The sequence below is a fragment of the Dendropsophus ebraccatus genome, chromosome 13 (genome assembly GCF_027789765.1).
Source record: "Dendropsophus ebraccatus isolate aDenEbr1 chromosome 13, aDenEbr1.pat, whole genome shotgun sequence".
Taxonomy (NCBI): Eukaryota; Metazoa; Chordata; class Amphibia; order Anura; family Hylidae; genus Dendropsophus; species Dendropsophus ebraccatus.
In genome coordinates this window covers 16,903,213-16,929,270 of record NC_091466.1, presented here as the reverse complement: position 1 = coordinate 16,929,270, position 26,058 = coordinate 16,903,213, and the positions used below count along the sequence as shown (strand labels likewise).

Genomic DNA, 26,058 nt, shown 5'->3' with positions numbered 1-26,058 from the left:
ATGGTGATGTCACGACCCGACTCCCAGAGCTGTGCGGGCTGTGGCTGCTAGAGAGGAGGATGGCAGAGGGATGCTCAGTGTCCCTCCAGTGCCCTGTGTCCCTTTGCCATCATCCTCTCCAGCAGCCACAGCCCGCACAGCTCTGGGAGTCGGGTCGCGACATCACCATTTTATCCAGGAAGTGACATCACCATGTTATCCAGGAAGTGACATCACCATGTTATCCAGGAAGTGACATCACCATGTTATCCAGGAAGTGACATCACCATGTTATCCAGGAAGTGAAGCCTTGATGCAGTAATAAGTGCAGGGAAAAAAGCACTTTATAAGCATTTCCCATAATATATTGTATATGTATAGTGTATATTGGTGATTTGTATAACTTTTGGGGGGCAATACAATACTTTAATAAAAATTTTTAACGGACTTGTCCTTTAAGTTACAGGGGTTATCCCAATTTTTTTTTCTAGAAACAGCGCCCCTCTTGTCCTCAGTCTGTGTGTGGTATTGCAGCTCAGTTCTATTTATGTGAATGGAGTCCAGTTGTAATACCACACACAACCTGAGGACTGGTGTGGCGCTGTTTCTGGAAGAAAACGAAAACGGCTTTGTTTTTCTAATTCTGGGGAACCCCTTTAAGCTGGATTGATAGCTCTTTTACACTGCTTCATCCTCTCAGCACTGGGACCGGTCTAATTTTCAGGGTCCAAATGTAGACACGAATGTTTACATCCATTGACAGCACGTAGAGATCTTAAACCTGCTGAGTAATTGAAAGCCATGACCAGGATCCAGATGCATTTTGTTGATTTGCGATCAGCAGCGATCGGACGCGCACATCATCAGAGACGCATCCTTCTTCATGTGTTCGTACAGATGAATTCTTTGGCTTTAAGATTTGAAAAACATTTACAAGTTCAATCCATGTTAAAGCCAATAGACGTGATTTATGTTTCCAACAGGGATGATAAGATACACAAGGGGAGTAAATTAGAACCTGCAAAAATGCAAGAGACGCCAAATCCTCTGCGTGCCAAGTTCTAGCATGTGCTGCATATGTGGGAACGGGAGATGAGTAAAGGGGCGAATCTAAGACATGCAGGAGCAGCACCGGGACCCCAGACGGAGACCCCATAACTAACGCTATTTCCAGGAGCTGCCGTGTCCTATAGACTGGGCCTCAGATACCCATGGGATGTCAGAGTATTGGAAATCCAATTTCGTACACGAGCAAATGACAATTGCAGAAAACTTTGTTGAAGTGGATTTATGGTTAAGATATATGAGCATATGGAGGCAATAGAAAGAATCTCTTCTTCAGGACCCCTTCTGATCTATCAACCATTGAAGGGAGACGTTACAAAGAGAGTCTTGTGCTTTAGACGTCTATGTTGTGTTGATGCATTGCATGGAGACCCATTGGTTTTAAGGACAAAAATAGAAAATCTCAAGTCTTCCAGTACTTATCAGCTGCTGTATGTCCTACAGGAAGTGGTGTATTCTTTCCAGTCTGACACAGTGCTCTCTGCTGCCACCTCTGTCCGTGTCAGGAACTGTCCAGAGCAGTAAGAAATCCCCATAGAAAACTTTTCCTGCTGTAGACACTCCCTTTCTGCAGGATACACAGCAGCTGATAAGTCCTGGAAGAGTTTTAAATAGTAATTTACAAATCTGGTATAAAAATACCAGAACATTTGAAGGCTCTTTTTGTGCAGTGTGTGAACATAGCCTTAGGGCCGTATAACATGGAGCCATAATCTGACAAATCAGGCCAATTCTGCAGATTATCATTCCAATGATGATTGTTGTATAACATAATAAAGTATTTACTTACCTTACCACATTCCTAGGTGTCCTCGTGGGCTCTGCACCTCTGCATTCTGCCCCCTTCTGTTCCAGTCTCTGCACTGACAGGTCACAGCCACTCAGCCAATCACTAGCTGAGACAGGACTGTGGCCAGTTACTGGCTGAGCGTCTGCGTCCTGTCCGTGCAGAGTCCAAGGACACCTGGGAACATGGTAAGGTAAGTTAACACTGTATTATTTTACACTAAAGTCAAGGGCTGCACAGACATCGCTAACAATGTCCGTGCAGTCCTTGCTACCCGATAGTAGGCCCGTGTAATTACCCAGTAAACCAGTGCCGATCTAGCAGATTGGCGCTCGTTGACACTTTTTTATCAGGCCGTGTAATAGGACCCTTAGACTGAGCTTCCATTTGCGGGGGCATGTCCTTAGAAATATGAAGACTTTGTAGGTTGTCTATGACTGAGATTTTCTAAACCCCCATTTAATTACATTATAACGTTTTTTTTTTGTTTTTTTTTAGCGGAATCAGGTCTATGACAGATCTGCATATCCTATACTGACCTGGAAATCCTGGTACACCAGAACGTGTCATACAGAAGCTGAATAATGGCGGCCTTCCCGGAAAACAATCGGACAAACTCCTTACGATTTGTGGTGCAGATCTGTATGATGATTTCCCATGGATTTGCATGGATGATGCTAGCACCTGCTTCCAGGTAGATTCTGCGTCAGACAGGGGCCCCTTACTATTTCTACAGGATGTGGGTTACAAATCCATCAGAATGGGAATGTAGTGTTACTGGTGGCCGGGAAGAAGCTGAGCAGGTTGACCTACGACTGACCAGTCTGGACTATGACATTGCTGAGGGATAGCAGGAAATCCGCCATATTGGTTGTCACCTGTAAATCAGCTTCTTATCAACTTTCACATGCTAAGGAGGACAATATAATATAATATAATCTAGTGATGACTCTATTACCATGTGACAACTTTAATTTGCAGTTGAAAATTATCGGACTGGAATTTGTCAGAATACAATAACTCTAGCCAGTGTTTTCCAACTTCTATAAGACTACAATGTTCAGCTGCAGCGGCCAGGACTGTCACAGGTAATGAGTGCCATAGCCAAAATTTTGGAAGACTGCAGCACTGCCCCCATCTGGTACAAGTAATGAGTGCCATAGCCAAAATTTTGGAAGACTGCAGCACTGCCCCCATCTGGTACAAGTAATGAGCGCCATAGGCAAGATATGGGAGGACTGCAGCGCTGCCCCCATCTGGTACAAGGTATGGGTTCCATAGCCAAGATATGGGAGGACTGCAGCGCTGCCCCCATCTGGTACAAGGTATGAGTGCCATAGGCAAGATGCTGGAGGACTGCTGCACTGCCCCCATCTGGTACAAGGTATGAGTGCCATAGGCAAGATATAGGAGGACTGCAGCACTGCCCCCATCTGGTACAAGGTATGAGTGCCATAGGCAAGATATGGGAGGACTGCAGCGCTGCCCCCATCTGGTACAAGTTATGAGTGCCATAGGCAAGATATGGGAGGACTGCTGCACTGCCCCCATCTGGTACAAGTAATGAGTGCCATAGGCAAGATATGGGAGGACTGCAGCACTGCCCCCATCTGGTACAAGTTATGAGTGCCACATGCAAGATATAGGAGGACTGCAGCGCTGCCCCCATCTGGTACAAGTAATGACTGCCATAGGCAAGATATGGGAGGACTGCTGCACTGCCCCCATCTGGTACAAGGTATGGGTTCCATAGCGAAGATATGGGAGGACTGCAGCGCTGCCCCTATCTGGTACAAGGTATGAGTGCCATAGGCAGGATATAGGAGGACTGCAGTGCTGCCCCCATCTGGTACAAGTTATAAGTGCCATAGGCAGGATATAGGAGGACTGCAGTGCTGCCCCCATCTGGTACAAGTAGTGAGTGCCATAGGCAGGATATAGGAGGACTGCAGTGCTGCCCCCATCTGGTACAAGTAGTGAGTGCCATAGGCAAGATATAGGAGGACTGCAGCGCTGCCCCCATCTGGTACAAGTTATAAGTGCCATAGGCAGGATATAGGAGGACTGCAGCGCTGCCCCCATCTGGTACAAGTAGTGAGTGCCATAGGCAAGATATAGGAGGACTGCAGCGCTGCCCCCATCTGGTACAAGTTATAAGTGCCATAGGCAGGATTTAGGAGGACTGCAGTGCTCCCTCTATCTGCTACAAGTTATTGTACATTGTCTTTTTATGATATATCAAGAGAAACATATGGACATGAAATACCGTCCTCCTAATATCAATCCTGCTATAATGCAGCCAAGCTGAGAAACAGATTGCTAATATTACAGTAATAAAAGCCTGGCAATGTATGGATGAAATGTCAGCAGATTTAAATCAGATGTTATGGCAGCAAGTTGTGTTCCCAACCCTATATGATTGCAGGCATGAGTGCCTGACATTGTCCATTACTCCCTGCTGATCGTCTATGAGGATCCCAAGGCCGGACACATGCCTGGAATATAGAAGAAGCCCCTGCGCCATGTCCATCACATTGTCAGTATAGAAACCTTACATGTACATGACAAGGGGATTAGGTAATACAAATCTGAGAAATGTTAGGATGGCGGCCAGACAGATCATGGCTGCAGATGTAGGTAAAGGGAATTATATTGTGCAAAGACCTGGATACCCAAAGGAGGTTATATACCTGCTCCTCCCTGGTGGCTCTGGGTTCAAACTCCTAACTATGGCACCTTCTATAAGGAGGTTGTATAAATAAATAAATATATATATATATATATATATATATATATATATATATATAAATATATATTAGTAATTTTATATAAAAAATAATTCTTAATCTTTAAAGGGAATCTGTCAGCTTCCTGGCCCTATCTAAGGTGGTGACAGTGTGCTGTAGCTGGCAGTCCCCTAGTGAGCATGGTGCTTTTTGGTAATTTTCCGTGCAGTGGATTATGCACAATTTCATATCTCCTACTGTACTGAAGACGCAAAGAGGAGTTGTTTGTGCCACACTCTGGCACATCTCTCCTTTCCCTCCCTCCTTTTCATGAATAATCAATGCTGCCCAGCCTCCTGCTCGCTCAGCTGTCAGCCAGTGTCTCTGATTGCAGATCAGTCCTCTGTAGGCAGTTTATGTCAGAAAGAAACACTCAGCTATAGTTGAAGCTGTGGTCGAGGGGTAACTCTCCTGTCTATAGACCTGCCAGCAGCTCATCTTTGGTTCAAATCCCCTGATGGGAATGAAATATAGGTATTTATTTATGTTTTCCTCATTATTGCATAATTTTTAAGGGTATGTTCACACACACAGTATTTTTGCTCAGTATTTTGCAACCAAAACCGGAAGTAAATTGAAAACACAGAAAGGCTATGTTCTCACACTGTTAAAATTGAGTGGATGGCTGCCATTTAATGGCAAATAATTACTGTTTAAAACAACGTCCAATATTTGCCATTAAATGACGACCATCCTCTCAATTTCAACAGTGTAAGAACATGGCCTTTCTGTGTTCTCAATCCACTCCTGGTTTTGGTTGCAAATACTGACCAAAAATACTGTGTGTGAACATAGCCTTAAAAATAATACAATAATGAGAAAAAAAGACATCTATTTAATGTCCATTAGGGGATGCAAACCAGAGAATGAACTGCTGGCAGGTCTCTAGAGTTACCCCTAGACCACAGCTCCAACACATTAGGAAGAAGAGATTCAATTATACCTAAGTGTTCCTTTCAGACACAACCTGCCTACAGAGGACTGATCTGCAATCTGACAGCTGAGCGAGCAGGAGGCCGGGCAGCATTGATTATTCATGAAGAGGGAGGAGGATGAATGCCAGAGTGTGGCACGAACAACTGCTCTGTGACTCTTTAGTACAGTAGGAGACATAGGATTGTACATAATTCGCTGCAGGGAAAATTACCAAAAAGGCACCATGCTCACTGTGGGCTGCCAGCTACAGCACACTGTCAGCACCTCAGGTAGGGCCCGGGAGCTGACAGATTCCCTTTAAGTAAGCAAATCATTTGCATGTAGACAGATGTGAATTATGGTTAGCAGTCCTTGAAGATGTTGTCCTTGGTCCTTGTCCTTGTTTTGATCGTGCGCAGGGGCGGATATGGTGGCTCAATGATCAGCAGTGTTGGTGGTTTTAAAATAGAAGTAATTTACAAATCTTCAATAACTGATGGCTGAACCTATACACAGGTGAGCGATCCTGTGTTGTCTATAGGAAGGGGAGGGGTAAGATGCAGCAAATGAGCTCTGGCTGTGGCTTATCTCTCCCAAAACAAAGGGGTCGGGTGTTTTTTTTCCATCACACCTGACCTACATCTTCACCGACATCATCTGTTAGTAGACAGTCTGCAGAGCCCCATACAACATACAACACCCACAAATGTCAATGCAATACTAATTTATAAAAATCGGCAATCATGGGGGGTGCAGTAAATCTGGATCAGACAATGCAGAAGAGGAACGGGTTACGAACAATGTAACGTAATCCAAGCTTAGAGATCCAATAACCATTAGTCTCTGGACGACGTCCAGACTGTGCACATAATTCTCGCTGCTGATCACAAGAATTTCTTCATTCCGACATAGGTCACAAGTTATGAAAAAGACACCTCGGATACTCAGTCTGTAAATTCTAGGTTATAGTAAGATGGAATTTACAACATATACTCAAAAACAAAGCAAGTAGCTGTTATGATGGAGACGTAGGAGCCGGAGTTTCGCTGTTCCCCTTAGGTAGTTAACATTTTACTATAGATTGTTATGGTGCATCCATTATGTTGTGTCTAGGAAGATATAGTGTGTGTAAATGTATAGGGGAGCTTGTTACCTCATTTTGGTAGTTCATCCTGTTTTGCTTGTTTTAAATCCTCTGATGTCACAGGAGGCTTGGTCTCTGACCTCTAGCCCCACCCCCCTGAGTGAGTCTCTGACCAGCCCCTCCATCCTACATTTATTTATGGAGACTTAGGTGGGTTAACAGCATGCTGCCTTGCGCTGAATGATGCAGCAGGTGCTGCAACCTCACTGTGCAATAGTCTGCAGTGAGATAAGATGTTCTGCACAGCTTTTGGGTGGGGAAGTGGCAGGAGTGATGTGGGAAGAGGGTAAGCAGGATGGTAAGACAGTGAATAAATAGCTGAAGAAAAACATTGGTAGTTTCAGTACTATGAAAGACAGGTGTGTATTGTAGATGTCACAGTCAAAAAGTGAAAAAAAAAGCTGTTTTGTGATATACTTGCCTTTCAAAAGAGCAACCAGTAAGTCCTATCTACCCCTAAAGGGTACCAATAAAAAAAAAATACAGCTTATCCCGCAATAAACGAGCCCCCACACAGCTCTATAGACAAAAAGTGACAGGATCTGTAACAGGACAAATATACATTTTTATCCCTAAAATATTATTTGGGGCTTTTGATAGGAGCCATTATAAGGTATCTGTCCTGTAAAAAGTCCTGATATGGCTCCATCCATGGAAAAGCACAAAGTTATGGCTCATAGAGCGAGAGGAGGAAAAAAAAGATGAAAATGCTGTCACCAGAAGCAACTGTGGCCGGAAGTGGTTAGAGATGAAATCGTGACGGTTGTAACACGTATATCTGACTCATACGCTCAGATCGTTTATTAGATTACTGTGGTAATATGCACTGCCAAATACACAGCTGCTTCCTTAGCCTAACTATAGGGGTTTCCATAGCCTGTCTATGGGGGGTGTCCTTAGCCTACATATGGGGGGTGTCCGTAGCCTATCTATGGGTGGTTTCCTTAGCCTATCTATATGTGGTGTCCTTAGCCTATATATGGGGGGTGTCCTTAGCCTATCTATATGTGGTTTCCTTAGCCTATCTATATGTGGTGTCCTTAGCCTATCTATGGGTGGTGTCCTTAGCCAAGCTATGGGGGTGTCCTTAGCCTAGCTATGAGGGATGTCCTTAGCCTAGCTATGGGGGTTTCCTTAGCCTGTTTAAGGGTGTTGTCCTTAGCCTAGCTATGGGTGGTGTCAGTAGCCTATCTATGGGTGGTGTCCTTAGCCTAGCTATGAGAGATGTCCTTAGCCTAGCTATGGGGGTTTCCTTAGCCTGTCTAAGGGTTTTGTCCTTAGCCTAGCTATGGGTGGTGTCAGTAGCCTATCTATGGGTGATGTCCTTAGCTTAGCTATGGGGGGGGGGTCTTTAGCCTATCTATGGGGAGTGTCCTTAGCCTAGCTATGGGGGTGTCCTTAGCCTAGCTATTGGTGGAGTCCTTAGCCTAGCTATGGGGAGTGTCCTTAGCCTATCTATTGGTGGTGTCCTTAGTCTATCTATGGGTAGTGTCCTTAGCCTGCCTATAGGGGGTGTCCTTAGCCTAGCTATGGGAGGTGTACTTAGCCTGTCTATGGATGTTGTCCTTAGCCTGCCTATGGGTGGTGTCAGTAGTCTGTCTATGGGTGGTGTCCTTAGCCTACCTATGGGTGGTGTCAGTAGCCTGTCTATGGGTGGTGTCCTTACCTATCTATGGGGGGGTGTCCTTAGCTTAGCTATTGGGGGTGTCCTTAGCCTAGCTATGGGTGGTGTCAGTAGCCTATTATTTGGGTGGTGTCCTTACCTATCTATGGGTGGTGCCCTTGGCTTAGCCTAGCTCCTCTATATACAGGTATGTCCTTAGCCTAGCTCCTCTATATACAGGTATGTCCTTAGCCTAGCTCCTCTATATACAGGTATGTCCTTAGCCTAGCTCCTCTATATACAGGTATGTCCTTAGCCTAGCACCTCTATATAGCTTCTGTTGTCACAATAGATCACAATAATATTGGATTTCATATAACACTCTTTGTGGCGGAGACAGGCAGGGAAGGCTACTAGGGGACATGCACAGGACACAGTGTTAGCTGGGATGCACTTTCCATGAATACAGCTGCCTTCATTCTGCCATCACAATGAAAATATCCATAACCATGATAAGAAAGCCCCCTGCCCTGCTGTAGGGTGGGGGTATGATGCCTGCCCATATATCATCCAAACACAGCAGTAACATGGGAGAGAACAGACTGTGTTTTACTTCTGGACCTGGCTGTCCTTACCCCCTTATGAGATATATATATACCTTCGAGGTGGGGACTGCCCTACGTAGAAGCTGTATGGAGTGACAGCACAGGATAGGTGCTGTTCATACAACCGGTGTTCCTATAGAAAGTGGAGGGATAAACCGGAGCCAGACAGCTCTAGGCCTGGTTTATCCTCCACAAAACAGTAGGGTTGGTTGTTGTCCAACTTGTCTTTCCACTGATATCATCTGTCTATAGGTCCAGGAGTTTCCCCTATACTTAAAACTGACAGCCAAGCAGGCTGCTGACAAGGAGTTCAGCCAACCTTAGTATGGGCACCCTAAGGACTCGTAGCGCGGGCCGTAAATTGTGGACCTAAGGTCTTTGTTCACATCACCTCTGTTACGGGGTGCTGATGTAAAACTTTGCTTTGCACCGCTCTTTCCTGACCTGTTTTTTTCTACAAAACTGTGTGGGGGCTTGTTTTTTGCAGGGTGAGTTGTAGTTGTTACACATAACATTATGGGGTAGGTAGGACTTTGTTTGTATTTCATGTTTTCTGGGCTGAGAGTTGGCCAAACAACAGTAAATCTGGCATTGGGTATTTTTCATTTATCTATTTTTTTATTTTTTTTTTACTTAAATTTTTTTACAGAGGACATTTCAATCACTTATATAGTGCACTGCATTTCTATTGTATTATATACTGTGGAAGGGAGTGTCAACTGGAACTTTGACCGGACCAGCACCTATGGAGATGGACACAGAGCACTGCTGCCCCCTGTGGCCAATAATGGAGCTTCTTTGTGGAGTACATTCCCTTGGTTGTAGACCTACCTATACTGGACTATGCCTATGTTCCATGGACTGGGTTTTTGCTCTTTGTTTTTTGTGGGACTATTATTTTGTTAGTCAGGGAGGCAGAATTAGCAGCCACCACGCTGCTTCCTCCATCTCACAGGCGGCACAGTCTGATAGCAGTAATTCTTACTAATGTAGAGGAATGTCTTACTTCATTAGTCTCTATTGTTTTTATTAGAATAGTAAGATTGTTGCTTCCTTCGACCAATACATAACAATCCTAAGGAAGCAAAAGAATTAAGAAGGAATGTCCAAGCGGTAACATAATCCTGATTGTCTGAGCTCATAGGCTTGTAGATAGCATACCTTCATGTTACACAGCATTACCAGCATATACGTATATACTAACCCTATATAATTATACCAAAGAAACAGCTATGCCAAATTCATAAACCATAGCACACCAAGTAATGTAATAAATAAAAGTACTTTATTATAACAGGTACAATATTAGATATCAATGATCCCCCAAACTTAAAAACAATTAAAATGTATAGCACACAAGGGGGTACCCGGTATAGTACCAGGTGTATCAACCACCCTGTAAGTAAAGTGCACGTGCAATATATTGATAATAAATTGTAAACCTAATTTACACCAACAATCAACAATACTATTAGAAATAAATGCTGTAAGCAATATCAGTTTTAAGACAATAAAGTGAAATTCAGATCGGATGATGATAGGTATAAGCACAAAAAGCAATAACACCTAATGAATAGAGGAGCTGCTTTACAAATAGTGAAGTGAAAATCAGATCAAATAATATAATGAGATATCACCATAAGTGCACAAACAACAGGGTGGTGATGGGGTGTCAAGGGAAAGAGCCCATTTATTTCTAATAGTATTGTTGATTGTTGGTGTAAATTAGGTTTACAATTTATTATCAATATATTGCACGTGCACTTTACTTACAGGGTGGTTGATACACCTAGACTGGGGTGTCATTGTGGGCGGTACTATACCGGGTACCCCCTTGTGTGCTATACATTTTAATTGTTTTTAAGTTTGGGGGATCATTGATATCTAATATTGTACCTGTTATAATAAAGTACTTTTATTTATTACATTACTTGGTGTGCTATGGTTTATGAATTTGGCATAGCTGTTTCTTTGGTATAATTATATTGGTTTATATGCTCACCATTTAGCACCCACCATTTACATTGAGTTGTGCATGTCCAACACTTTTGTTTGTATATACTAATGGTGCGTTTACACAGAAAGATTTATCTGACAGATCTTTGAAGCCCAAACCAGGAACAGACTATAAACAGGGATCAGGTCATAAAGGAAAGACTGGGATCTATGCTCTTTTCAAATCCATTCCTGGCTTTGGCTTCCAAAATCTGTCAGATAAATCTGTCTGTGTAAACGCAGCATTACCCTATCACATCACATCTTACATGAGATTCAGGTGTGTTTTTCAAGTGTTTCTCCCTCTGCCTTAAAGGGAAGTTTTTAAAACTGCCATAAACTGTATACTAAAGTCAGCCAAACACACCAATGGCAGTATAAGGGGTATGGCAGCCTCCCAACTACCTACTGACACAGGTAGTTCAGAACTGGGGAAAGGAGACTGAATAGATCATAACAAGTTTGGAAGGATTCGCTAGTCTCACGATGGGCAGCAACATATCAAAAGTTATGTTTAAGTGGAAAAGCCTTTTAAAGGAGTACTCCAGGCTGGGGGGCTTTTTCGGCTATGATCGGGGAGGAGGTGAATGAGGGCAACAATGTCCCCTTACCTCCCCGGTTCCAGCATCGTGTCCCGGATTGCGCCGCTCCCGGTCCATGCTACCCGGCCGCTTCCTGGTCTCTGCAGGGGCTTGAGACATGGCCGGGATCCTGCCTCTGTCACCGACTGGCTGAGCGGACTTGAAAAGTCACGTCTCAAGCCCGCGTCGGAGATCAGGAAGCGACAAGGCAGCGCGGAACGGGAGCAGCGCAATCCGGGACACGGGCTGGAACCAGGGAGGTAAGGGGAAGTCGTTGCCCTCATTCACCTCCTCCCCAGTCATAGCCGGAAAAAAAAAACAGCCCGGAGTACCACTTTAAGAACTCTCTTTGTGGAACAACAAGTCCCAGGAGACTCTCGCTTAAAACAGGTGTGAGCTTGAGCGACAGACAACAGTAACTTGTGCAAGTTGAAACTGGCTTTAAGACTCATTTACTATGAGAGACTATAAGATCAGCGAATTGTCCCTGTCGACATGCAAGAGCTCCCACCTGCCGGCTCACCTGTCACCTGCTCATAGGGTGTGCACATCTGTTGGCTCAGCTTCTAAAAAATATACCTCCACCTTACCAGAGCAACAGGTTCCTTAGGATTCTAGTAAAGGTGGTCCTGGCTATGACATGTTGAGCTTGATCTTTGCCCTTCTCTGCCTGATCCGCTGTCCGGTTTGCTTCTCCTGTGCATGACCTGGGCTGTTGACCCCAGGCCTGTCAGCATTAGTGTTGAGCAGATCTGTAAAACTGTTCAGGTTCAGCAACATTCTCTGAACGCATTTGATTCCCCATGTTGGCAGAAATTGGATGGAGCCCTAAGGCTGCCAGGAGAATAGGGATGTAGTCTATGGCCTATTGCTGTATTCATGTTTTTTAGGACTCCCTAGGCGGCATCCAACTTTTGCAGTTGCATTGAATCAAATGCCGAGCATATGGGTTCAGAGAACATAGCCAAACCCAAACAGTTTGACAGATCTGCTCAACACTAGTCATGACCATTCTACCTGCCTTCTACCTCCCCTGCCCAGCCACCTTATCTGCAATACTCCATCTCTACACTGACAGCTCCTGGCCTGTGAAGCTGTGAGAACAGAACCTGGCATAGCAGAGCCGAACAGAACAGCAAAGTGCAGAGCAGAGGATCACAGTGCTAGCCAGAACAGCCAATGACTGAAGCTGCTCATTCTCCCTCCAAAGCAGGAAGTGAAAGCAAACCATGGGCATGAAAATGGGTAAGTTTGGCAGGTGAGAATACCCCTTTAAGAGTGTCCCAAAGCCAAACCACTTGGGTGACACAGGGTTTCCACACCCATTGTCCAGCTATACAGTCATTTTAAGAGAAATTCTCTTTAAGAATAAAGAAGGCTGCTATATATAATGGATGTATTCAAATCATTGCTGTTACATGTCCAGTCTCGGAATCCAGTTTTCACACTTTCCATTTGATTTCCTATTTCACTGACATGTTTTTTTAACAAGCTAAAAATTTGATTTGACCGAGTTGAACATTTCTCTCGCACTCCCAGTTTCTTCAGTTGCACAGTTGCGGAGGGATCATCTGTTCCCTTTATAGCCTATATACACAATGCCAAGTTTACAAAAGCATACGAGAAAAAAATTGCTCCAGACTGATAAAACCTACAGAAATGAAACATGTGGCTAAACATTATGTGATGAATACGAGTGAGAAGCTGATAAAAGTAGTCATTTCCTGAAGTGGTCGGCAAGTCAACGATCCCTCCTGGCCGAGACAAAAGCTCTTTCTATTATGACATACAAGATCTACTGTGAAAATAAAGCTCAACGCCAAATTTTCTCCACTGACATCCAACGTCTGCTGCAAAAACAGGAGTTAGATCAGTCCGTTGAGTGGGCACTTTTGTTCTCGGTAGACATGTCATTAGGCTGGTGACATTCCTCCTCGTGTAAATATGAAGTCATCTGGAGAAGTGAACAATGTGATGAATTCCAGACCAACACCCACAGGGCGAGGCCAATCGGGCTTCAAAGGAAAAGTTATGCCGTTGCATTGACAAGAGCAGGATGTCTGATGTTTTTCGGTAAACGTCTGCCATGGTAACCAGAATCAACACTACAGGGTCTACTGAGAAACCTCTTAGTAAAGAAATCATCTTCTTTTTGAAACTTTTTTTTTCTATCCTATTATTTACAGAGAACAATAGGTCAAATTGTTAAAAAAAAAAGTGCATAATAAAAAAAAAGCAAAGTAGTTACGGATGTTCTATTTAAAGTCGTACGACAAATAAAAGTCCAGATGTTCACATGACTTCCTTTCTTTTTGGAGAACCTTCCAAGGAGTCTACGGTGATTGATAAACCAAGTGTTCCTTATGGTCAAGTTTCCAAGTGAAAAAAAAATAAAAAATTGCAGAATCCAAAGAAGACGGGTAAAGGAAACCTGGCATTTCGAGTGGATACTGGTGGTTGGATTTTATTATCAGTTTGTTTCCTAAATGGATTTTTGAAGTTGGACCTATTCTGCTCACTCCGCAGGTATCATAGTAGCATCATGTGTAAGGTTATATACTTCAATGTTGATTTACAGGAAAACCCCCCAAAATCATAAGGCAGTAGCCAGAGAAAAAGTTTCCTCTTGGATTGCAAATCTGGCAACCAGAATAAATTCCTAGATTAAAACAAACTTCTAGTAAATATACCGGTGACATATACCCCTGACAGCTTTAAATGGGTGTTGAAGATCCAGGATAGGAGGAAGAATAAGGAAGAACACAATACCAAGAGAGCGCGTGTGCATGCCCTAGAGGAGAGTGGTGGAAGCTGCAGCCGCAGCGCCGGGTTGCATACAGGGCACAGGAGAAGACCAGGAGCATGGACACATAAAGTATTAACTGTTAGTTCTATCGCACCGTTGGTCGCCCATCACTATTACTGGTAGTTATTACACGGTCAGCGGCCGATGCATTTAGGTTTGGACCTAAAGAAACAATCAGCCAATGATCGTTTCATCAGCTGATCCTTGTCTCTACTACACGGAGTCCTAATCTGCTGAACTTGGCCTATTTGGCTGATTATGGTTCTGTGTAATACGACCCTTACAGTAAAGAATACCCTTCTATGTTGGAGTGGAAACCTTCTTTCTTGTAGACATAAGGGATGCCCCCTTGAGATGGGTTAGGTGGCCTCATATTTGGTGCCCCCCCTCCCCTCCAACCACCTTAGACTCATCCAGAGCAAGATATCATATGGAGTGATCTAAAGGTGCTTTCCCCCAATCTCTATACCTCTATGCGATCCCTCCTTTATCCAGGTTTATAAGGTACAAACTCAATTTAGTAGGATGAGCCATCAATTTAAAATATGTTATCACAATAGATATGTGATTTTAAAGTCTTAAATGTGAAAAAGCTGTCATATTTTCATCCTAGTGCTTTGGATCCTTCCTTCCTTTGTTTGCGAGTAGGGCGTTGGTGGAGCACCCTGCCAAGTCCACACAGGCCATTAGAAGGGAGTGGTGGGAGCTCTTCTTCCTCTGCATTATGGAATGTTTTTTATATTAATCTTCCAAGTCAAAATGAAAATATCTATCATGTAATGGCCTTACATTATAAAGCCCTTACCAAAGCTTCATTTTCTTTAAGGTTGAAAATGTTTCAGAAACAGAGTCCATCAAGTTCCTATAACCCCACTGTGTTGATCCAGAGGAAGGAAAAAATCCTTATGAGGCAAATGCCAATTGCTCCATCACAGGGGGAAAAATTCCTTCCCCACTCCAATAAGGCAATCAGAATAATCCCTGGATCAACGTATGACCAGAAATCTAGAACCCATAACTTGTAATATATTGATCAAGGCCTCCCTTGAACTTATTTAAGGAATCGGCCATGACAACATCATGTAGCAGAGAGCTCCACAGTCTTACCGCTCGTACAGTAAAGAATCCGCGTCCGTGCTGGTGGTGAAACCTTCTTTCCTCTAGATGTAGAGGATGCCCCTTCTGTACTGTCCATTCATATATTTGTACATTGTAATCGCCCCCAGGCTTCATCATCTGTCTTGGTACTGTAACCCACCCATTACCTAAAAGCAGAACTCCTGAATGGCTCTCCAGAGCAGGAGAAGTTTTCTATGGAGATTTGCCGCTGCTCTGGACAGTTCCTGGCACAGACAGAGGTGGCAGCATAGAGCAGTATGTCAGACTGGAAAGAATACATCCCATCCTGCGGGGCATACAGCAGATGATAAGTACTGGAAGACTTGAGATTTTTAAATGGAAGTAATTTACAAATCTGTATAACTTTCTGAAACCTGTTGGTATGAAAATAGTTTTTTTTTACCTCCAATGTACCCCATTATTTTATTTTGGTGCTGAGTTCTCTACAAGTTTTAAATGTATCCTTAAAAGTTATCTACTTATGGACTCAGAGTATCAAAGACTAACTTGGGGTGAAGACTCTGTATTAAACTTTGACCATACATGGTGATATGGACTTTCTTCCAGGTCACAGTATTTAATTGATGGTAGCTGCATATGGTAGTAATGGTAGTGTCCCAGTCCAGGTGTGTCACTACTTCTGTATTCCACCTCTCGCAAGCTACTTCTGTCAGGTGTCACACTTTGGGCTGTTATGGCAGAAGGCAATATATCTCTTTTCTAAACAGTAAGTACAAAAGTCTTCAAGCAAATCACTTACTTATACTATAAGTTGCCCCGGCAGAGTTCTTTACTATTAGACAAGGCCCCAAGAGAGATCCTTAGCCTTAATCTACACAAGTAACACTACAGAAACCTCAAGCACCCAAGTTACCTACTCTGTGTTTTGCACCAAGTGAAAGTGTAGTGTCCCACCACAGGTGTTTTGTAACTCTCCTTTGCACGCCTCAAAAAGCTTCAAAGTGGTGATGAAGGTGTTCTACAGTTTCACCACTAGATGTAAGTATCTTTTATATGTATATGTATTTCTATGCAAGCACAGCTGAAGGTCCTAATGAGTTAATACTTTCTATGTACTATGTACTCTTAGTAACCAATGGCAGGTGCTTTCTACTTCTGACCTATCTCTATCCTTCTCTCTTTTGCACACAGTCATCCCCACCACTCAAAGGGTACTACTTGGCCCCTGTAGGAAGTAGTTACTTGGTGGAGGAAGTTTAGTTCAGTCTTATCCAGAGTCTCGAAGACACACAGAGCAAGTGTCCCTGCTGTAGGCAAGCCAGGGCCTGGCTTTTGCCAGGACCCTTGTCTGGAATCAGAAGTCAGTTCAGTTCAGTGGAGTTGAGTCAAGACATGAGTGTGTACAGATGAAGCTAGAGACAACCAGTTAATTTACTTCTTATACGATATCTACTATGCAGTGCTAAACACTGAAATGGGAGAAGAGTCTAGGAACATCAAGACCCATACCGTGAACCAGTCTAAAAGGTGCAGGGCAGTATCCTGATACACAAGAGGAACTAGCCTGGATAGGACAAAGCTACCAAGGAAGGTCTATGTATCCTATCATATTACTGGGACTCCGTCATACTTTGTACGCACCAGCACCTATATACACTAACCGCACACCTTGGGTTATTTTTTCCCGGTCTGTGGGTGGCGGTAGTCCAGGGGGGTCAGTTGCCACTTAGGACTACCATGACAAGAGCTAAAGGGACCCATTACAACCCGGCAGGTCACCGACCATTTGGGGATTACAGCCAGCCATTATCTATAAAGCAGGTACCACCATCACACCTGTGTGCTGGACTAGCACTGGCGTCACAACACTTACATCTTTGGCTGAGCTGTCACAACCACCAGTATTAACATCACCCGGTGGAGTACACCACAAAAGGACGTTCTATTTTTGTGACTACTTATTGCCCCTTATCCTCAAACATATAAGAGGTAGATCGGTGAAAAAAAAATTCTTTCAAACCAACTGGTATGAGAAAGTGCCAGATATTTGTAACTTACTTTTATTTAAAAAAAATCTCCAGTCTTCCAGTACTTATCAGTTGCTGTATGTCTTGCAGGAAGCGGTGTATTCTCTCCAGTCTGACACAGTGCTCTCTGCTGCCGCCTCTGTCCATGTCAGGAACTGTCCAGAGCAGCAGCAAATCCCTATAGAAACCCCTCTCCTGATCGTCAGATTGGAAAGAATACCACTTCCTGCAAGACATACAGAAACTGATAAGTACTGGAAGACTGTAGATTTTTTTTAAAATAGAAGTAAGTTACAAATATCTGGCACTTTCTCATACCAGTTGATTTAAAAGAATGATAAGATAAGTACTGGAATAATTGAGATTTTTTAATAGAAATTCATTATAAATCCCTGTCACTTTCTGGCATCAACTGATTTGAAAGAATTTTTTCATGAACTATCCCTTTAAGTAACTTTTCTTGTTTAAATGATGGACTCTTACACACTTTTACAAAGCTCAGGAGAAGCCCTGCAACATCTTTAGGTAATCACACAAAAACACACAAAAAAAAAAAAAAATGCAACAGCTCACCGCAATGGCAAGATACAGACCCACTACAGACATAAAATAGTTAAAAGCTGCTTTTAACTATTTTCTGTATGTCTGTAGTGGGTCTGTATCTTGCCATTGCGGTGAGCTGTTGCATTTCTTTGTGTTTTTGTGTGTTTGCAACTTCAGCCATTGCAACATTCTCCTGCCTAGTGTGAATGGTGTTCTAGGAGAGCTGACCAAATTTGTCTTTTTTTTTTATCTTTAGGTAATGTATGGTGTTTAAACAAGGGCTGCAAGGACATCGGTAATGATGTCCCTGCAGCCCTCGCTAAACGATTATCGGGCCGTGTAATAGGCCCAGTAAACAAGCGTCGATCTAGCAAATCGGTGCTCGTTTACATTATTGATCGGGCCCTGGTTGGTCCGTGGAATAGGGCCCTTAGCTAACCAGTGGTTGAATAGATATAGCTGGATTACAACAAGTCTCTCCTAGGGTGGTATTACACGGAACGAAAAATCGTTAAATCGTTCGGATTTGAATCATTTCATGTAATAGCAGGCAACGATTAAACGACCAACGAGAAATCGTTGATCGTTTAATAGGATCCGGACCTATTTTTATCGTTTGATCGTTCGCTCATCGTTCGCATATCGTTCGGTGGAATAGGAATTCACAGCTGAAACGTACGCAATAGCGACGACTAAACGACCGCAAGAACGGTCATAAATAACGATCATCGTTTTGTGTACTTGGGCGAACGATTTCGGGTCGTTTGCCTTAGCGGTCGTTTAAGATCGTTTATCGTTAAAATCGTTAGTCGTCGGAAAATTGCTTGGTGCAATAGTACCCCTAGAGTCACCTTGTAATTCTACAAGAAGATGATCACTATATGGAGAGTGAAGGAGAAGTTTATGAGAATACAGCTGAGAGGATAATGGACTGATGATTACCGAATATTACACAGTAATACGAGCAGCTGGGATATAAAAGAAGGAATCATTAACAATTACAGTCCAAAGATTAAAGTGCATCAAAATGTAATAAAACCCCCAAAACATACCCTTTAGAACTTTCTTATCGGTGTCATTGAACCATGAGCAGCATTGGGGTGATAATATGTATACGACAGGTTTAATAGAACTAGGGGCACCACCCTGGCACTTTTTATTAGACTCAGTGTAGTCTACCAGGGTTTAGTCTATGACTTACTGTATATATACAAATCTCAAGTCTTCCAGTACTTATCAGCTGCTGTATGTCCTGCAGGAAGTGGTGCATTCTTCACAGTCTATCACACACAGTGCTCTCTGCTGCCACCTCTGTCCGTGACAGTGTAGTGTTACTTGTACCATGCCTTTAAAAGACTGTTCAGTAAGTCTTAACTGTTCTGTGCCTTCCTCTGACTCTTTGCATTTGGCACTGCATGAGAGGGTAATAGGAAGACTTAAACAGGCATGTGTTGGGTGCCAGGAAAAGCTACCACTCTAAGTGCCGCAGCGGTACCGCAACATCCTAGCTCCTGCCATATCACCTGCAGCCCCTGGGTTACCACAACAGGAACTTCCAGAGCAGGAGAGGTTTTCTATGGGGATTTTTTACTGCTCTGGACAGTTCCTGTCACAGACAGAGATGGCAGCAGAGAGCAGAAATAATACACCACTTCCTGCAGGACATACAGCAGCTGATATGTACTGGAAGGCTTGCATTTTTTATAGAATTAATTTACAATTCTGTATAACTTTCTGCCATCAGGGTTTTTCCTCTGGAGTACCCATTTAAAGTGAAAGGGACTGTATGCTGCAACATTACATCTGTTTGAAGTATCTCAATATTGAACACAGCCCCAAATGTTAATGTAAATGGAGCCTAACTTTTTCTAGATCTGAACTACAGCGTTCCAGCACAGGTTTGCCACTAAGTTTTATACACCTGGGTAAAGTAACTCTCTCAGGTTTCACACAGAAGGGGATGAAGGAGATTGTATTGTGTGTTTGCCCCACAAGGTGTCACTGTTGTATTTATTATATTTACTGTATTATGCACTGCTGAAGGTTTATGGTTTAATTGTTTTATGTCACATGCTTTGTTTTCCTTGTGTCACAGGTGCAGGCTTGCTTCCGTCACTTTTCTGCCTATCCTCTTTATCCTTTCTTACCCACACACAGCCCCATCAATCACAGGCTAAGGTAACCCTACAAAAATAAGTGAGTTCCTGGTGGTGGTGGTGTGTCATCTTTTGTCAGTAGAGGTTGAGAGAGACAAACACAGAGAGCCCAATTCCTGCTGCAGTGAAGTCAGGGCCTGGCTTAGGCCAGGACCCTTGTCAGGGACTAAGAGACTTATTCTTCTTATGACACAGATTAGCTAGCATGCACTGCTAGAAACCTTAGGAAGGAGTGGCATCCTCTGAGGAAAACCTTGTCCATGCCAGGAATACCTCCTGCAGGGCAGTAACCTGCAGTTGGGTACTGACCCCAGTAAGTCAGTATCCTACTGCAAAGGCTCTTCAGGGAAGTCTTGAAAAGTCAGCTCAACCGAGTGCAGGGTCCTGGGACCTCGTACTACCCTAGCAGGACGGGTCCCCTGACACTGTAGGGTAAAAAGTCAGATTAGCAAATTTATACATGAGTACGAATATCTTTTTCTACTTCTGTTCTCCACTATGCTATCCCGGCAGAGTACATTGCTACATTAGACATTCCTCTACTGTACACTGCTGTTACAACTTTTACTGCTACCTCTTGCTTACACCTGCAGTTACCAAAGTGTACTTGACTTGTATTGCACTAAAGTTCTTAACAGTAAACCAAGTTATCCTGGTTAAGTTACTGGACTCTGGCCTATTTTGTCGCACTTATACACCTTTTCACACTTGAGTTATCCAAACCTCGAGCGCAGTACCCGTCTATCCGGGGGTGGGTTCCAACACCACTCCTACTCCTGGCCACCATGACAAGTGCCCAAGTGACCCTACACCCACTCAGGAGTCACAACAGTGCATAGCTACCCCGGCGTACGGCATGAAGTCAATGTATATAATGCAGCATCATACAGAACAATATTCGCAGGTTATAAGGCAGACTGAGACGTACTGAAAAACCGGAGTGCAGTTGGGTGCGGCAAAGGCACCGTCACCACCGCAACTGAGATTTGGCATCGGCAGTAGAAGACATGAGCAGGCTAGATTACAAACCGGAGAACAATATTCTGGCAAAGAGTAAATGTAAGGGAATTTTTGTAGATAGTAAATCATTAGAAATAGTGAATCATAATGTGGCTATAAATTGTAAAGCTTTTAGGCGCTGTCTCTCTGCTTGTGTACTGTTATAAATCAAGCTATAGTTATATAGTGCCAGCATACACAATGAAGTCCCTGAGGCGTAACATCAAGCTCCCAGGCTTCAATGTAAAACCTACAGCAAGGTCCTTCTCATGTGACGGACGGCCTTCCGGCGACCGCCATTCGTGGACTACCTATAGCTTACACCTCTATACAGTGCACAATGGGGGATTTATAAGTACTGCACACTGATAGATTAAGCAGATAAATGCTTGACATGCAATTCCTCTCCAATAAGTCTCACGTAGTGCAACTCCCAGCAGAGGGGTGCTGATCCTGGATATATGTGACACTTAAGCTGTGGTGATCTTACATCAGGCCTGAGAGCAGAATTGTAAGGTCCTTGGCGACCTCCTTGGCGATCTCCTTGGCGATCTCCTCATGGGCTCCTCCTGTCTTCCTTTAATATTTTGTTCCTCTCTCCACATTGCTCTGCACCATTCTGACTGACAATCCCCTAAATAGAGTATACTATTATCGAGACATGTGATGGTGTCTTTGCGGTGTTTTGGTTGATCTCCCTGAGGTCAACCAGCGTCCTTTTGCATGCACTTACTAGTCATTACTCCCACTAGCTAGATTCCTACTCCACACTGATGAGGGGCAAATACCCCGAAACAGCTGTCTATGGATGTATACCTTGCTTGGATTGGAGACATTTCTTGGCTTGGTTGTTCCTTCCCGGAGGAAGGTCTGGCTAGTTCACTGACTTCAAGACACGTGATGGTGTCTCTGCAGTGTTCTTTTGCATATTTGATTTGTAAGGGGGCAATGTTCTAGAATACACTGACGTCGAAACACGTGATGGTGTCTCTGCGGTGTTTCGGTTGATCTCCCTGAAGTCAACCTGCGTCCTTTTGCATCCCCTAAATAGAGGGCTGAGGTGAGCTAAGCTCCGCCTCCCTTCCAGAAGGTTCCTACAGTTGTTCTATATGTGGAATCTTTCTCTTCCATTGTATTATCTGTATACAAATATATTTAAAGGCACAATAATACAGCCTAGAACATATATGTGAAGGCACATAACCCTGACTATTACCTTGTAAAGCAGCAAAGGGCAGTGTCAATGGTAAAAAAGAGCCACAGTATAACAACTAGTATTAAATTAGTCTGACACTCACCGCTCCACTATTCAGGCGATTCTTTATTCCATGTTTCAGGTAAGAACAGGGAGGGTATGGGATAGGGTGCAGGGTGACTATCCTAAGGCAACGGCCATTTCAGGCTCACGCCCTTCTTCTGGCCTGAGCAATAAGCTCATTTATTCAGTCAACAGACATCTTTCATGAACAATATGGGTTAAACCCTAGGCTGTATCCGTACAATGTATTCATGTTTTGTTGGTAGCCTTAGGGCGGATTCAAACTTCTGCAGCCATCAGGAATTAAAGGCCTAGCGGCGTTCAGGTTCGGAGAACATTGCTGAACCCGAACAGTCAACACTAATGGTCACCCTATATACATAAGACGAGCATACATGTACTCTGAGCTGGCTGTCAATCACCTCTAGCAGTGGATTACGTCCATAGAAACGAAGGGATCGGACATGTCGAAATCTAACATAGGTCATGGCCTCCTCCTTGAGGAAAGCACCATAAAAGAGTGTGGAGACTTATGGGCCATTCATGCTGGAATTCTGGAAAGAATGATGTGCAAAGCAGCCGTCTTGCGCCATCTTTCAATGATAGTTTTCCCTTCAAGCCAATGTTTTTGCTTCTTTAAAAAGCCCCAGAACATGACTTGGTATTGAATAAGCCAAGCCACCAAACCTCCCCAGAAGAAGAGGAGGTTGGCTATCTGTAGACCTTGTCCCAGCATCGGGGGTCAGTAATGAAACACATACGCTATCTAATCTCAAGAAACATGGCCTTAATGGTTATATAAGGAGAGGGGAACGATGTGGAGTTAATGTAAGTCGTGCCGGAATCACTGAGCAATATGTTGGGACTATTCATGATACAGACTCGCTTTATGACAGCTGCTTCCTTACGTTACGGAATAGCTGAGCAGTTTTCCTACCCTGGGGGCAGGCGGACTATTATAAGTCTGGAGCCGGTGTCTGAGCTTAGCACACGTCATGGAGAGTAAACCAACAAACAATCCAATAAGCTCTGACATGGATGAAGCTACCGTCCGGACACGAGGGAGCTGAATTATACAATATAGGAGGAACACTTTGTTATGTGATTTCTTTTCGGATAACTTCCTTTCTGGCTGACGTGTAACCCAAAAATGAATTCTTTTATATATTAAAAAATAAAATAATGGAATAGAAGAAATGTTTGTGAGGATTGTAGATGAGCTGCGAGCGCAGTGGGTGCTGCTCCATGTGACATTCCTCCTGTGTCTGCTCATTGTTCATGCTGCTCACACTGAAGAGTTTATAAAGGATATAAAATACACTGCAATAAAATGGAAAAAAAACTTGAAGTATTTCATACATGCACGAATATTACCATAGACTTGTCATAAGACCAGAGCCTCAGAATCTTGCATGCCGCAAGTATTTGAGGGCTCCATAGTTCCACTGTCCTAATGTTATAGGCCACAGACGAGTAACATAGCTTTAGGGTACCGAGAAGAAAGCAGAGTGCCGGAGAAGACCAGGAGCACGGACAGGTGAAGTATTAACTGTTTGGGCAAATGTCAGCCGTTGGTCACGCATCACTATTACACACGTAGCGATGCACGGTCAGCGACCGATGATTTTAACTCTGGACCTAAAGAAATGATCAGCCGATGATCGGGCCAATTATTGGTCAATGTACAGTGATAGGGCCCTAACTTTTATTGGTTCTGTACTGCCAGCACACATTCATCACTCCTGTACTACACATAAATCAGAGGCAGTGTCCAGATGCTATACAGTAATTGTAATAGATAGAAGTGTAGTTAAATCATAGTCAGAATGGGGCCGAGGGCTCAACCAGTGGAATTGATTCAGGGGGTCTCCTATATCTACATGGAAATATCACCTTTCTTAGGCCTCATGAACAGGAAGGCAGTCATTTTAGCCTATGTAAAACAGAAGGTCATTGTTAGGGATGGTCCGAACCTGCCGAGGTTCGGGTTCGTATGAACCCGAACACTCGGCAGCAGATTCCCGCTGTCTGCCCGCTTCCTGGAGCGGGCGGATACAGCGGGAGAAACGCCTGGAAAACTGGGATACAGCCTATGGCTATGGCTGTATCCCAGTTTTCCAGGCGGGAATCATTACCGGTTCGGACCATCCCTAGTTATTGTGCACTACACTGAATCAAGGGGAGCGTCCTCCATTTACTGCTTTAGGAGTTTGTAGAAAGGTGAATTCCGGTTTGGCTCTCTGGATGTCAGTAAGACTGGATCATATGAGTGATTTATCGTAGCATCCTTTACATCCCCATGGCTGGGTCCTGGGCATCTTTAAGGATCTTAAAACTGCTCCTAAACGATCTGCAGTTTTCTTAATTCTCATTTTCTATAGAAAATTTGACCACACCATTTATAAATCTGATGTAAGAATGAGTCACATGTAAATTATTTTGGAGAGAAACACGCAGGATCAGTCCCTATGAATGACAAAATGGGACGATTCTTGAGCCAGTCGGCTGGACCCCTTAGGAAATACACATTGGGCTACATTTACTACAACTGTCTAGGTGGAGACTTAGACTACACAACCTTTAAATGTGCCAGATGTATCAGGCTGTTTGTCTAGTTTTTTGGTGCAAAGTTTACACCATCTATGTCCGGAATGTGCAGTAACCTGGTGTGAACTGGGCCTGTTTTTACTTCTATGTGCCACACCTGCTTACTTCTCTGCTTCCTAGCAATGCAGGAGTTAAACTGATCACTGCTAGACTTGATTAGTACAGCTGAGTAGGTCGTTTGACTGGCTGGTTTCTCTGCCTGTCTGGAACCTGGAAGATCAGAGCGCCAGTCTAATGGGGATCCAGACCGGGCTCTTGGTCATCATAAAGGAAAGCTTAAGCCAGTCTCCCAGCGCTGGCTATTAGGTTTCATACCCTGGTCCCATCTCTCCCTGTCTATTCCTGCGATCTCCGTCCTAACTCCCTCTGCTTGCTTGACTTTGTTACCTGACCTCTTGCTTGACTTTTTGACTCTTCGATTGTAACCTGATTTTGTACTACGCTGCCCGTTTGGTTCTGACCTTGCTTGTTTGACTATTGCATATTGTGTTTGTTTGTCTGTCTTGTTCTGTGGGCACGTATCTAGTACAGGAAACGTCTTCGTAGTTGTCCGCAGCCGCCTAGGGTCAGTAGGTAGGGACAGTTGGTGGGTTCAGCACCAGGGCCCACTGTCGTGTCTTGTCCCTACCTCCCCTGTCCTGACAATCTATTACTTGCCTTGAAGTCTGCCAGAATTTTCAGCCAGATTCAGGTGCAGTTTTTTGGTGCAAAATAGACCATGCCCATTTTTTGCATAAACTCCGCCCCTTTTGCGTACCAGCCGGAAAGTGTCTGAAAGTGGTGGGAAAGTGCCTAAAATGCATAATAAATGTGGAGTAAAGGACTGTGTGCCACTTTTTCAGCCAAAATTCTGGCAGAGACACATTAGTAAATCTGGGCAATTGAATCTGAATCTTGTCGTGAACAGTCCACAACCCACATTTATAGATCCCAAACTAGACCCCTTAAACCAAGAGACGCCACATCATTCATTCAGAACCCCAAATTTATGTAGATCCCAAATCAGACCCCCAAATATATCTACCTCCCAAACTAGACCCCAAAATTCTGACCTTATACTGGACCACCCCCGTCCCCCCCCCCCCCCAAAAAAAATACAGGTCAAACACAATAAATTTAAAC

At 43.8% G+C, this 26,058-nt stretch overlaps 1 protein-coding gene across 1 annotated transcript in view; it reads right to left on the bottom strand.

Annotated features, from left to right (window-relative positions):
- The window catches only part of EIF2S1 (eukaryotic translation initiation factor 2 subunit alpha), a 465,302-nt gene that overhangs the window by 372,546 nt on the left and 66,698 nt on the right, over positions 1 to 26,058 (bottom strand). The window lies entirely within an intron of this gene.